A 16,033-nucleotide genomic window follows, 5' to 3' on the forward strand; every position below is an offset into this window, starting at 1 on the left:
CTCTCGGTATTTTTTCGTCGACGAGAACAAACCGTTCATCGCTGAGTGGCCTTTATGTATTCATTGACGAGGCCATAGGGTTCATCGACGAGCTGCCTGTTATCCAGCCCTATTTAATCTAGCTTAATGCATATGAATATGTCAAGAAAAACATGCGTCCTAAGGTCTATCTATATGTTATTTTGAGCTTCCAACTATATCATATGAGATATGTAAATACAATCAAATCTAAATACCCATTATAATTGAAAACTCAAAGCCTCTTCATCCTTTAGCTCTTTTAGTTCCATGGAGTGTGCCAAGTTGTATATGTTTTAATCCTCATGACTTCCATAACTTCCTTACCTTCTGTGCATGCTATGTAATGATCCTATTCACAATCTCAATGTCCAGGTAAGATACCGTGCGATTTATCATTATCAAAATAGGATTGGACTCATAAAGTCAACAGATATCCATTACTCCAAGAACAATTAAAAGGTTCTCTTTCTATGACTTAAAGTTCGAGCCATTTAGCATAGGAATAGAATTGATGTTGGATGTAATATTAGTAGGAGTTATAGTTAAACAGAGAGTAACAAGCAACCATAAAAAAAAAAAAAAAATTAAAACAAGCTCACATAAATCCTTAACTAAAATTAACTTCAAAAAATAGGTAATTCCCATCTCAAGATATTGTGTACTCTGTTAATATTTTTTCTTTGGACAAATATATTAATTTGTAAGTGATATCTTGGTGCAGTAATTGAATGCTGATAATTAGAATATGTCGAATAATAAATCTTCCTTTGGGCCGAATTATTATTCACATGTTAAATAAACTGAAAAATTATCATGCATTTATTACCATAGGTGCACGTGCAATTCTATTTAAAAAAAATAATTTATCTTCCTTTGGGCCGATCAATTTTTACATACGTTACACCCACACAAGTCGTTTATATTTTAAAACAAAATTGATTGCCACAGGAGTGGTCACTTTGGCGACTTGCTGTTTTAATCAACTTCGCTTCAAAACATATATATATATATATATATATATATATATATATATATATATATATATAACTTCCATCCTTTGACCATCCTCCCTTTAAAAAAAAAAAAATTGGGCCCAAACCCAAAACGAATTTCATTACTTTAAAAAACTATGGAGCCATAATTTTAATTTGGTTCAAATTTACTAAAAGATAAAATAAAAATTCAAATAAAATCTTTATCTCAAAAAATTAATAACTAAATTTAAACTGCAACTAAATATCTCACGATCCCCGCAAAGAACAAAATTTTCAAAAAAGTTATTATTATTATTATTATTACTTTTGGATTTGAATTTTCAGATTAAAAAAAAAAACAAAGATTTATTCAATTCAACCCAAAATTGAGAAACTATTTCCCAATGATTCAACATGAAGCCGCTCTGATAGCACTTGTAGAAAAACTTAAAGAGAAAAATGGAGGTGCCGCCCTCTTTTATTAAAAAAAAGAAAGATGAGAACCATCATCATGTCATAATCAGTCACGTCAAATCATCAAAAACATTAAATTGAATGCGGACGCATACCTGAATCCATGGCGTTCCAAGATGTGTCGAGCCGTGTGGACGGCCTTCCAGATCAACACGTAATGTCCAGAGAATTCCTTTTGCGCTCTCTATGTTCTCTTTTGGTGATGGGATGACAAAAGAGAAATTATAGAATCGTCCATGTGATCCGAGGACCATAACCACTATATATACAACCGTTCACCATATATGTGTATTTTTATTTTCACCCATCATAATAAATGGAAATAACCGTTAAAGTATCTACACATTAAAGGTCCACAACCGTTTCGGATATATTGAAGCCCATTATAATCCAAAATAACCGATCACTTTTAAATAGGGCATTTCCTTATTAGACAGCCCACAACACATAATTGTTTCACATATATGCCCATAATTTGAAATTTGATCCAACATCACATCCAAATCATCCAACTAAGGAGAACTAAGAAGTACATGACCAATCTTTATAGGTAGGATTATCACACCAAACATTAGCCAAATATTCACCCTTTTAGTTAGGAACCAAACATATGTTACAAACATATATGATAATGCTATTAACATATATAATATATGTCATAAGGCTTTGGATGGGGATTCAGATGAAGTTGCATATGAATGATTTTGTTTCTAGAAATCACATTCATAGGACATATTTCATGAAAAACGAATTTGCATACTATTTCGCCATACTTAAGAAAGGTGTGGAATGGTTTGATATTATACTCAAAGAGTGATCAAAACCATTTATTTTTCTAATAAGATATCATCATGTTGCTAGATCTATTCATATATATTGCAACAATATATCACCAAAAGCCGTAACGCAATTTGCCCGCAAAACTTGATCCTAATTTCTCCAAAACTATCTTCAATTCACCTTTGAAATTGATTGTTATGCTGAAATGAAACAAAATCATCAAGAAAACTCATAAATTATAGCACAAAATTTGATTTGTGACAATTTCTAGGGTTTTATGCCAAATTATCACGCTTTCTCGCTATATATATTGTGTCCAAAACCAAAATATCTTTTTATTCTCTTTATAGCTCAAAATATTGGAAATAAAATCCAAAATCTCGTGGTTGAAGCAAATTTTCACAAGATGGAAAATTGTAGAAAATTGTGGGAGATTCCGAGTCAGAGGTTGTTGGCACGTGGGGTGCATGTGCCGTCAATGAGGTACCTCCAATGATGAAACTCTAGGCAAGGGTAGAATAGAGAGTGAGGATGCAGTGATGGTTGTTGCATGATGAGAAAGATTCCGAAGTTAGGGTTTCGAAGGGCTAACAACTTGGAAATATTTTGTTGGCATGTGGAGGTTCCTCCGATGGTTTGCACAAAGAAGAAACTTTAGGGTCTAGGGTTTCAGGGGGTTATGTTTTGAACTAAAGAGAGATAGTAGATAGGGAAAAGCATAGAATGAAGATGAAAATAGTGAAGAGGGGAGAACAAGGTGGGAAGAGGAAGAAGAATAGAGAATCAGAGTAATGGATAGTTTATACCAACAAACAAGAAAGGAAAGAGAATTGAGAGATATGGGGAGCGAAATAGAGAAAAGGAGAAAAGAAACAAAGAATAAGAAAGAAGGCAGAATACTACTGGGCAGTAGGGGATTAGGAAAAAATAGGAGATCAGATTAGAGAAAAGTAAGAAGAGAAAGGAGGAAGAAGAAGGGAAAAGGAGAATAGTGAAGGGAAAATGGTTGGACTGAAATGATAGTATGGAGATCGAATTTGGGCTCTGATACCAAACAATGTTGGGGCAGCATCAAAGTTCTGTAGCCATGGAAAAGTTAGAAGAGAAGAAGGAAGGGGAAGGGAGGAGAGGGGAGATATGAGGGGGAAATCTCACTTTCAATTCAATTCGACTTCTTCAACTACCTATAACATGATTTTCACAAACGGTTTATAAGAAAGCTTAACACATAAAATTACACACATACCTTTATAAATACATGGATTACAAATAAACCCTTTTTTACACAAATAATAAAACAACCTCTCAAATACACATAATCCTATACTAATTAATACTAAACATAACTTAAACTACTAACTAAACCCTACAATCCTTGATCAAATTCTTCTTAAGTATTGTCCAACAAAGATCTTCCAAGGTCTTGCTTCTTGTCCTACATAACAAACTAATCTATACTTATAAAAGGCATACGCACGCTTTGATGTTGCCAAAACTATGTAATAAAATAGGTATCAAGGTTTCATTTAAGCCAGTGCGTGACTTTTGTAAAGCTAATGTATTATCTTTATGAGAAAATCATGTATTTGTTTCTTTTAGGGACATTTGAATCATTAAAGTTTAGAACATTCATATTGAAGGTATAGTAGAAAAGGTTGTAGAATGAAAAACGAGTTACTTGCTTGTAAACTTACAATTGATACAAAAACAAAAGAAAAAAGCATTTGTTGGTCTGCATATGCATATCTGCTCGTTAATTATCATGATGCATATGTAACAAAATAGTTGTTCATAGAGGTAATCATCAAATAAAGGGAAATGCATAATTTAATTAATTGTAATAATTCAGAAAAAGAGTAGGACCAAAATCATTAAATGCTATATTGTAATACTATTTTTTGGTCATTTATGAGAGATAGTGATGTCGTCCAAACAACAATGATAAGACTCATTTTTAATTGAAAAAATACTAAATAAAAGAAAAAAAAAATTCATGAGTAATTATTGTGAAAAGCGAGAAAAAAAAAATCAAATTTGTTGTAATGTTAAAAAATAAAATTTGATTTAATTTATAATTAACATTTAATTCTTCCTAATTTTAATTATATTAAAATAATTTTTTATTCTTAATAGCATTTGAAATAAAAGAAAATATAATGAAAAATAAATCATTATTTTTTCAAAAAACTCATTTATCTAAATAGAGCCTAAATCAATTTTAGCAAAAGAATCTGTCTTAGACCCAATGTATTAACTCGAACTACCAAATAGTGAATGCTAATTTAAGAAAATATATCTTTAATTAGAAATTTGTTTAAAAATTTTCCAATATCATATATGAAAAACTTCAAAAAAAAAAAAATGTTAAAACAAATTTCTTATTCAAATGTTTATTTGGCAAATGTGTTTGCCAAAATTATAATATAAGAAAATCTGCGAAGTAGTCTAATACTTTAAATGCATAGGTTATATTATAAGTTTCTTCATACAAATCTTACTCAAACTTATTTATATTTCATGAATTATCTTTAAAAAATTCTTTTTTTTTCCTAAAATAATACCCACATTTAAATTCAGAACACATCCTTCCTTAAACATTCATGGAGGAATAAAATTTTGAGCATTTCTGAGTTGGGTGTTTTCTTGCCAATCATGTTTGCTTAATATTAAAAATTTCACTTGAACCAATTTAATAAATAAAATGTATTGATTAATTTTAGAAGGTACTTAAAGAAAATTTTCTTCAAAATGAGGAAAAATATCAATAATCACATTAAAGTTTTTAAATTACTGGATCAAAAATAGAAAATTTTTGTGGATGCATGCATGTGGATGAGGAGAAAGGGGGAAAATACAGCTTAGTTATTGACTGTAATGATGAGAAAATATTTTTCAAATACGGGTAATAAATCTGCCCATTCAAAGCATTCCAAATCCCCGAAGTCTATATAAAGAACCACTGGCTGATACCCAACTCAAGGGTTTGTGTGTGAAAAAAGTTACCTGAAGATTGAAGATGGAGTTGAGTCTCACTGCAGCTTTGAAGTTCTTGATCTCCATGGTGGATGGCTCGCTTCTCCTTAAAGACTTCAAGCGCAAGGACTTTTGCCTCCAAGAATGTGAAGGAAGGCGATCTTTGTTCGTGGCAACTTAATGGAGAGTACATGGCAGAATAAAAAATATTGTAATGTAATTTTAAAATACACATTTTTATAATTATAATTTATTTTCAGTAGGTGTCTTTGTCTCTTTAACTATTTATGCCGATTGAAATGTAACCAGTAGCCTTCAAACTTTTCTTTCTATTTTTTCTATCCTTTTTTTTTTTCCATACTTGCTTCAAGTCAATTTAACTCAATATTATGATATGGTGTATCATGGATTTTCGCTTTAACATTTTTTATGTCTTAATCAGTTTTTCATAATTGAGTTACTAGCTCTTTATTTCGTATGTCATAATATTTAGAAATCTGCGATGTTTCAGTTTTTTTTTTTTTTTTCTTTTGGGCTTCATCTTTACCTATAAAAATTCATTTCTTGAGAAAAAAAAATTGTAAACACAAAAGCAATCTTGACCTAATTATTTAGGAAACAAAGCCTTTATATCAACTGAATTGGGAGAAGATGTTCTCAGAGAATTTCTGGCTGCTATCGGTTAAGACTTTCATCAGCTTGTCTAAGTGTGGACATAAACAAGAGTCCATTCTGCAGAAAGCACTTCCTTGGAGTTGTGAATCAGTAGAAATCCCTTTCATTTTTGGCTCCTAAAAATAGATAAAACCCATTAGTGACTGTTGTTTGTGGTATTGTAGAACTAAAATGCTTGCCTCCAAAATGGTTCATTAAATGAAAAGGCTCTTAACATGTTCATATGGATGGACAATGACAAAACTAGGCCTGCCGCGGGCTCTGTAGACACGTTGCTTTGGTCATTCATATTATTCCCTTGCCAGTTCCATGGGAATAAATGGAGTAATTACAAATCTTGAGCCCTTGACCATCATGGGCCCATGACTCGAAGCACTTCCCGAATAAGTGTCATGGCTTACAGAACAAGACACCTATTGAATAAGGAATTACCAGAATACAATTTTCATGGGTTCAGTGCCTCTTTGAACCTAAAAACATATTTGTCATCTCGCATAATTGTAAAACCTTTAAGACCCTTAAAGCAGGAGAAGGGGGAGCGGATGCAGGAGAACATATTTGTCATTGTACTGCAAGGAGAACACTTGGTATTTGTTGATGTCAAGCTTGGTTCTAATGTTATGCCATTCTTCATTTCTATTGAAATGAATATAGTAGGAGCTAACAAATTGGCAGTTCATTTATCAATCTTCTTTGATTGGTTTACGAATGATCATTCTGTGGAAGTTGTTTGGTTCAAATTTTTGATTAAATAGATGATCAGGTCGTTGTAATGTGTTTTCAAAGTTAATTAGGTTAACAAAAAACAAATTTCTTGGCATCTTACAAGTATTGTGCTCCCAATGCTGGTAAGAAAAGTTATTTTGCAACACTAAAAACAAAGCCATTTAGAGGATTTAATAGTCATATAGATTCGAAAATTCCCTTGCCAAAAACTGACTCGCTTTTAGTAGATGGCTTCACATTTATTCATGTCATTCTAGTGTCCATCCTAAGCCAAGAGTAATGAGTATTGGTGGAGAAATTTAATACTGTATTCATGCTGTCATGGTCTAGGTTCTCAAAAGTCTATAAGATATCCTTGTTACTGGCTAGTGTCTCTGCAAATTATGGTTAGGGTTTTGATGGGTACTTTTCAATTCACAATACTGCTCTATGTGTTAGGTTTCCTAGTTAAATTAAATCCTGTGTTAACAAACCTACTTGATTAAAGAATGAATGAAATTCTAATGTTTATGATAATTATCACATAATCTGAACACTGTTAAGATGGGGCTTAAATGCTTGATGGCTCAATTCAACAGTGCAGCCATGAGCTGTAGTTTAGCCACTTGCTAGTTCAATTCATGGATCGTGCCCTTGCTTCCCTTCTCCTTGCATGCATTGATTATTTTATCGTTATAGCATTTTTCTAAAATTAATTAGTAAACTTTTTGGTTCCTCATTGAAGCTCTGCTTCTTCAAATGTTTCTCAAGTTTCCCGTGTTGATCGAGTTGCCAGGTTCCATGACTGAGATGTAGTTTAGCAATCCTGCCCAGTATAATGCTATCCATTTGTATGCTCCATGGAATCCCAAAACATCAGTAGGCTACTTGTTAAATGGTCTGCTTAAGGCATGATAGATACACTCTAGGACCTTCTAAGTGGATCATTTGGTGGAGTATTCCCCCTAAACTAAGCAAATGTACCAGCCATCAGATCACAATACTCCCAAACTTGGTTTTGCATTAGTCTAGAAGACATTCTTGTCTCAAGCTAGTGCAATGTGTACTGTCCCTGCGAAGGAGGGCTTGGGTTTCAATGGGTTGCCAGGCTACTTCCTAGGAGCTGTAGCTAGTACTTTTGAATTTTCTTCATAAGAAATTAGCCATTTTTAAAGATCAGAAAGTGCCATGTCTGCAGAATAATGTGAAAATTTTAGTCTGCAGCCTGCATCTTATTTGGTGCTGATGGGTTTAATATTGAACCACATCTTAACAAGCCTACTTGATAACCAATTGAATGAACATATAATTTAATGACTGTTTGGATGTAGTTTAATCTATGAATTTAAAGGGCAGAAGTGGTTTAATTAGCTTGCCACTTGGATTCTTTGGAATCGATTATCAACAGCATGTCTGCCCACTAATGATCACAGTGCATACAAAATAGTAATATATGGGGGGCAATCATCAAATGAAGTGAACTGCATATTTTAGTTAGTTGTAAAAATTCAGCAAATGAATTATGTCTTAAGTCATCAAATATATTGTAACTAATTTTTTATCGTTTATGAAAAGCAGTGACTTCCCACAACAATGAAGGATTTTACTTAGAAAAGAGGAATAGAAAAGAAAATAAGAAGGAAATCAATTCCACTTTACTTTCTCTCTGCACAAAAAGTATTAAGAATGAATAATTGTACTACTATGTTTAAATATTAAGAAAAATAATGCATTAATTATGTATAAAGTCCAAAGTTTGCTCTTGAATTGTTAACGAAACATGAAAAAGGTGGATTTCTTCACATGAAAATATAAATTTCAGCAAATGAATTGGTCTTTGCCCAAATATATATTTGCACTAAGTGAGAAAATTAAATAGTGATATGGGTTAGAAGACAGGAGCAGAACATGCCTCCAGATCAATCACCGAAAGCTCATATAAGAAAATAATATCTTTAGAAAGTTCTTTAAAAATTTCCAATAACATCTATTAAAGAGTTCAACAAATTAAGTTCCTGTTCAGGTGCTTACTTGGCCAATGTCTTTTCTAAATATGAGGAAATCTGAAAAGAGTTCAACAATTATAAAATGCACAGATTATGTTAGAAAATTTCTCTAGAGTTTTGTTTGGTGTATTTCGTTTAGTTTTTTGTTGTTTTTATGTTTTTATCTCTTTTGTTAGTTATGTTTAATTTTGTTTGTCCTAATTTGGTTGGTTGGTTGGTTTTAACTTGTAACCACGGTATTCCTTAACCAAAAGTGAGGGTTTATTAATAAATAAATGAAGGAGCCGCCCTCTTTTACCAAAAAAAAAAAAAAAAAAACCTCTTAGAGAAAATAATCAGTTGGCACATTAAAATTCATAACGCATGCTTACTAAAACACTCATTCAAAAGAATTGCATGTGTGACTAGTTGTGAAAATTCAGAAAATGAATAGGGCAGCCTTAAGTCATCAAATATATTGTGGCTAGTTTTCAATTATTTATGAGGAGCAATGACTTCTCACAAACAATCAAGAATTTTGCTTCAAAAAACAAAAGGAAATTTAAGAAAGAAATTCATTTGTGCTGAATTTTCTCTTTATATACCAAATATTATTAAGAGTAAAATTTGTTCTAATTCTATTGAAATTAATAAAAATCAGGTCAATGATTGTAAAAGTGGGTTTACTATTTTTGTAACAACTTCCATTTCATTGATTTACCATATATTGTATTTTATTTTCTCATTTTTCTTAATAGCCGAACATGAAAATGTGGGTTCTTTCACATCCTTTTTCTAATATTTTTCAAGTTGTAAATAAGGTCTAAATCAATTACGGGCCTTAAACCAAGTATTTCTACTTCGTAGTAAGAGAATTAAATGGCGATATGGGACAAAAGATAGGAACAAAACATGTCTCCAAACCAACTATTGGATGCTGATATTGATAGGAATGGTGTATTCCCGAGAGAGAGAGAGAGAGAGGGGGGGGGGGGTGAATTGAAACTTTTAAAACTTCTAGGTCAAACTAAAATCAAGATCAGTATTTCACAACCAATTCCATAGATATTCAAAGCACGTATATAAAATAATCGATACAATAAATAATTAAACATGCATGTACAAAAATTAAAATGCGAGAAAATAAAGAGCAGACACAATATTTGTTATTGGAGTTCAGCCAACCTACCTACGTCCCCACCGTAAGCCAGCTGCTCAAGAATTCACTAAATGCTCACTTTAACTGGGCGGAGCGATGCCACTTACAGTCTCCGTACGGGGCGGAGACTCCTCAGCTCAATTACGGGACTGAGCCACAGCCAATTCTCCTTACAAGGCAAAGACACCTCAACTCAATTATCAAGTTAAACCAAACTGTGCACACTTTACAAGATGGTGCAAATCCTAACTCACCTAACCGGGTTTGAGCTAAACCAGGACTCCTTACAAGGCGAGTTTCCCTCTTCAGGGCATGCCTGGAATACAAAGATAATAATATTTTTCGTACAAATAAATTGCTTCTAAAATAAGTAGAGATGTACAAATTGAAGCACAATGCACTCATGTATGATATGAAACAAGAGCTCAGTTGAGTATGGATATTTTTCGTAAAAGTATTTTGTAATCTTTGAAAGTGATGTGTATGATAAAGTGCTTCAAAGATTTGAACCCTAATAAATATTTCTTCCAAAAAAATATTTTTCAAAAAATAACAGAAGAACCTAGGGTTTTACTTTAAAACAATTTTTGCCCAAATAAATGTTTATGATCTTTGAAAAAAATATTCAATCAGTGATTTTCAAAGATCTATAACTCAAATAGTATCTCCTAAAATATTTTTCAAAATATAATGTAGAAGATGTTGGAGATTTTTTACAAAAATATTTATACAATAAATGCAATGTAAGCTTTTGAATCTTGCAATGAAAATACTCAAAGATTCGAAAGCAAGTGAAGTTTTCTCAACAAATATTTATCAAAGAAATAATATAGGAAACACTTAAAGCTTACTCCTAAAGAAAATGATTTTGAAAAGAAAGTAATGAATGAGAGTAAATGATTTTTGATATGAAAAGTATATGCCCAAATGAACGCTCTCTTAACAAATTTTCACATGATAAGTATAGGAGAGTATGAAAGAATGACACTCAAAAATATTTTAAGAGGATTTTCAATATAAACATTAATTTAAAAATGCGTAATGAAAGGGGTATATATAAGGTTTCAGAATTTTTTACCATTGAGGGATATGGAGGGTATTTTTTAATTTTTTTAATTAAAAAAATTAATCCTAATCAGGGCTGAAAATTTGAAAAACCTAAAAGGTTCAATCAACTGATGACTTCGTTGCTTGGCTGACTGAAGCTAAAAATTCAATTTTCTTAGAGGCTCGGTCAACTAAGTGATTACGCGCTTAAATTGCGTAATTAGACGTTTTAATTCATGCATTGGGGTTTATATTTTTAATTAAATATCTAATTACTCTCAATATTTTAATGTGGTGTTCTATTTGTAATATTTGGATTTTATTGAGTAATTTATGAATTTTTGACATTTTTTTTATTGCAGGAAAAATTGTCATAGGCTAAAATTGGCACCAGTTCGTAATTCGAGCAGAATTTTTTTGTCTAAGCTCCGATCGAGACAATTCAAACTTCAGGAGAAAGATGAGAAGATTATTTACAACTTTTGTGTTTTAAACTTTGAGCGATATAGGCTCTAAGATGGTCAAAATTGCCCTTATTTGTTGAAAAAAAAAAAGGAGAGAAGCAAAAATAATAAATAAATAAATAAATAAATAAATAAATATCTGATGTGACCTAGCCATGTAGCTGGGTTTGGAGCTTCCGTGCGTGTAGGTAGGACTAGCCTCTCTCCTTTATATAATTCCCTTTTTTTGCTTCTTCTTGAGCAGCACCCCTCCCCCTCTCCTTCTCCCCTTTCCCTTCTCTCCCTTCTCCCTTCTCTCTTCCTCCCAGCTCCCTAACTCTATTCTTCTCCTGTTCCAACCCTCTAACTCTCTAGACTCTCTCCCTTTCCCGGTCTTCCCTTCTCTTCCTCTTTTTTTTTTTCCAACAATTCTCCCTCTCTTCCTTCCCTTACTTCTCTCCCTCTCGGTTCCCTTGTTGCCTACCCGAGCTCCTAGGTCTCTCTCTCACACTCCTTGTTGCTGTGCTCTCTATCTGCTACAACACTCCTCGCTACTTTCTCCTTCTTCTTCTTCTTCTTCTTCTTCTTCTTTCTCCTCTCTTTCTCCAACTCTCTTTCAGTTGCTGAACCAGCCGAGCTCTCTGCTTCCTTCTCTTGCCTTGCTGTGCTGTTGCTCAAGGAACTTGAGCTCTCTATTGCGGCGGCCATCCAAACTTCCAGCTACTGTGGCTATTGCTCAAGGAACCCGAGAACCCAAGCCTCCTATCTACAACTGTCGCCTTTGCTGTGTCCTGCCTCCCAGCTACTACTAGTCGTCCTAATGTAGACAACTGACCACTCTACTCCTGTCGTGCCCTGAAGACCCGAAGCTCCTCCTTTGCACTGTTGGCTGCTCCTCCATCTTCCACTCGAGCCACAACAACCTGCTGGAGCCACAACTTGCTAACTGATAACTCTCTCTCTCTCTCTCTCTCTCTCTTCCTTTCTTCCTTATTTCTTCTCTTTTCTTCTAGTTTTAATTGTTCTTGTTTTTTTTTATTAAGCAAATAATTGTATTTTGTGGGTGGAATTTTATTTAAAGTATTAATTTTTGAAGCTTACTTGGGTGTCATGTTTATTTAAAGTTTTAATTTCTAAAGTTTGTTTGGGTGCTATTATTTAAATTAGTTATTTTCTTCTTCATATAAATTAATATTAGCATTAGATTTAAATTTTTTTACTTGCGTTAATTGTTAATTGATTAAAGTTTGGTTTAGTTTATTGAAAAAAAGAGAGAAAAAAAAAAAGAAAAAAAAATCTTCTTAGGATTTAAATTTTGCTTGAGTTCGATTTAGTTTAATATTATTAAAGTCCGATTTTTTCTATGTTCCATTTATGGTTTAGTTCTTGAAGTCTTGGATTTTTGTTTCAGTTGTTGATTGTACTTAAATTAATGTTATTCAAAATTGTGATTAGTTGTGTTCTCTGTTTTACATGTTTTAATTAAGTAGGAAAGTTCTCGCCTGTAGTTTTTATCCCGAAGTTCAACGTGTGTTTCAATGTCTGCTTGATTAGATGTAGGATTTCTGTTTCTCGTTATTAAATTTAGTGCATGTTAGGATTAAGATTTAATTTGCATGTTCATTTAACTTGTTAAAAGAAATCTCAAACAATCTAGAAAACCTGAATCTGAGTCGAGTTAAGTAACTTTTTATTTTCGATTGGAAATACGTAAAATTTGAGATTAAACCGCATTTTCTGAGGAGACGATCTGACATTTGGGTTGAATATTACACGACAGAACTATTATACTTGGGATAACTTCCGTTCTGCTCATTTTTTGAGTGAGTCACTAAGAAAATGGCCGGTCGGTTAGCCAAAGGCGATTCTGTACCCTCCATTAGTTCGGTTGGTTGTCCATGAGAGCTGGTTGGCTAAGAAAACAGTGTCGATCAACTGGGATTGTTTGGTTCTAAAAGGTCGGTTTGCTGAGGAATGCAAAAGGGCCAAGTTCTAAGGTCAGTCAACTTTGGAAACTTAATTCAAAAGTGGTCGGTCGATTGAGCCTTATCAAACTTTGACTTCTGGCCTATGGCATGGTCAGTTGACTAAGCTAGTCTTAACTAGTGAGGGTTAGTCGACTAAGGTCATTTAACACCTAAGATTAGCCCTAATTTTGACCCTAAAGATATTTCAAAAACCCTTGTTTGGTTTTAGCTTTTATTAAAAGGATTTTAGATTAATTTTTAGGTTTCCTATAGTCAGTCTATGGTCGTTTGGGCTTTTAAGCATATCATGCAAGTCATGCATTATTACAGACCAAATATAAAAACTAAATGCATTACAAATAAAAATAACATGTCTTCTTCTTTGCTCTTTGATCTTCAATGGAATACGCCGAAATGAGGTGGTTTTTAAGTCCCATATGGCTTCCATTTCCCTTGTCCTTATGTGTGAGCTGAAATATGAACCTATCAAAGTTACTAAGGCACACACATGAGAACAAGTGCTTGTCAGCCTCAAATCGGGATCATACTCGACAAGTAACAATCTATTTTTTTTTGATGATGACCAACATGTATCAGAGCCAAAATGGTTCATCCTGAAGGCCACCATAAGAATATTGCATATTTAAAAAAAACAATATAAAACCTCAGGAATATTCACTAAAGAAGACATTCTAGATAAATTATCGCATTTAGTTTCTGCATTAAAGCAAAGATAATTATTAGTTTACCTTTAGGACATTTAACCCCCTTTTTCATCCCCCTTAAAAAATATTTCCAATTATTTGACATTTCGCTCAGTACAAATTTTCCCCTTTTGACATGAGGAAAAGGTCTAAGCTACGTATAAAAACAATTTTGAGCATTAAAGAAAATTAGCTTAAAAGAGAATCCCCTGTGAAAATAATTTTTATTTTGCTTTAGAAAAAAAAAAAAAAAAACTCTCCCCCCATTTGGTCTAAGATTTGGGCATAGAAAAAAAAATTTCAACTATTTTAAAACATTTTCTATGTGCAACATACAACAGTATCAATGGTCTCATAAAAGATTAAAATGGCATGACAAACATGGTTCATACTAAAATTATCCTTCAAATCATTGTAGTTCAAACAATACAACGACCTCATTGCAACACATTAGAGTTCTGAACTTGTTGGCCTATGATAGCATAAGAGAGGTTTTGAGTATGGAATTCAGTCTAACAAGTTGATGCCAATTTTCATATGTAATCACCGCAACCAATTCTGCAACCTATTTACATAGAAAAAAAAGGCAAGAGATAATGAAGTTTAGTTTGGAAAGATTTCTTGCCTAAGAACATTAAAAAAATGTTCCCCTTTTGAATTTTTCAGAAATTCCTGGGTACGATGCGTTCTGAAAATTAACTTTAAAATGTAAGCTCAAGCAAGCAATCATTAGTCTGGGTTTGCACTTAGACCACATTTTCCTAATATAACTAGGAAAAACAACCATATGAATCTTAAGGATAGACACTTCAAATGCAATATCATCTGGCACACAAATTTGGTTCCCAACAACATATTTAAATTAAAAACTTTTCAACAAAACTCATCCATACTTTAATGCACATGCCACATTAAGTTCATTAGAATCTAAGCTAAGCTTATTGGTGAGCAAAACAATATGGAGATTTATTTTTAGATGCTCCCCCTTTCAAGTTGAATCCAAGTTTGGATGAAATAAACGGCATTATAACTAGTTAAAGATAATTTCACTGTCCTATAGTATAAACCATAATTTTAATCTTTTAAATTAACAGTATTGGGAAATATTTTTAATCAACTATATTTCTGATCAGTTCGGGTCATCCCTATAGGCTACATATGCATTGTAGAAAAAAAAAAAAGTATTAGGCATGACATCGTGCACATAACGCTGACACTCACATACTATTCAAAGCTTTTAAAAAGAGCCTGGATATGATGTTCAAGGTTTTTTAAAAGAACCTCAATCTTTCAAAAAGCTAAGTGATCATTTGAGTCCTTTATGCTCTATGCTAGGAAATGATCTTAGCTCCTTGACTATGCCATGATTATGTAAGGATGAAATTTAATATTCATTTAAAACTTTCCTCACATTCAAAAGTTTTAAATATGTTGATTTATCATATAATCTTAGTACATGTTTCATTTTTGGGAAATTTTAATGAAAATTTCGATAGCATGCCGTCCTGTAAATGGACATTTTTTTTTCTGTAAATTGGCATTTTTCCATAAATTTTGTACCTGAAATTGATTGTTTTTCAGCACATCATTCATTTTAAGCATACAATACCTAGATCCACCCCACCACCACATGCAATTCACAGATCGCATCTTCCATGCGGTGGCCGTTCCATACAACCATGCAAGTATCATACATTTTCTACAACAACTTGCAGATGACCGTTCCTCAATCCAGTATTTTCAATCAGTAGAATCATAATAATTGTTCACAATACCAATATACGCCAATCACTATCCTCAAAGTATTTAAGCATTTGGTGTATATGGATAGGATCTATAGTTGGTTGTTATAATAGACCTATGTGCATAAAAAGAGAATTTATGAAGGCATTTATTTTATATAACTCTGAAGATAATGCCCCCCTAGGTATGTACTATCACTCATCACATAATATGCCTTTTTCATCTTTTAATTTCTTAGCCCAGTGCGTAGATTTCATTGATTTAAGTTTGACTTCCCATACCTGGCTTAGAGGACCAAAAAGTCACAAGAAATCTTCTTTAGGGTCAAAACCCTACCATTTGCCCTCTTTTTCCCTTCTTATGAATTTCAATTATTAGAGGCA

This window comes from Malania oleifera, chromosome 6 (assembly GCF_029873635.1).
Source record: "Malania oleifera isolate guangnan ecotype guangnan chromosome 6, ASM2987363v1, whole genome shotgun sequence".
NCBI lineage: Eukaryota > Viridiplantae > Streptophyta > Magnoliopsida > Santalales > Ximeniaceae > Malania > Malania oleifera.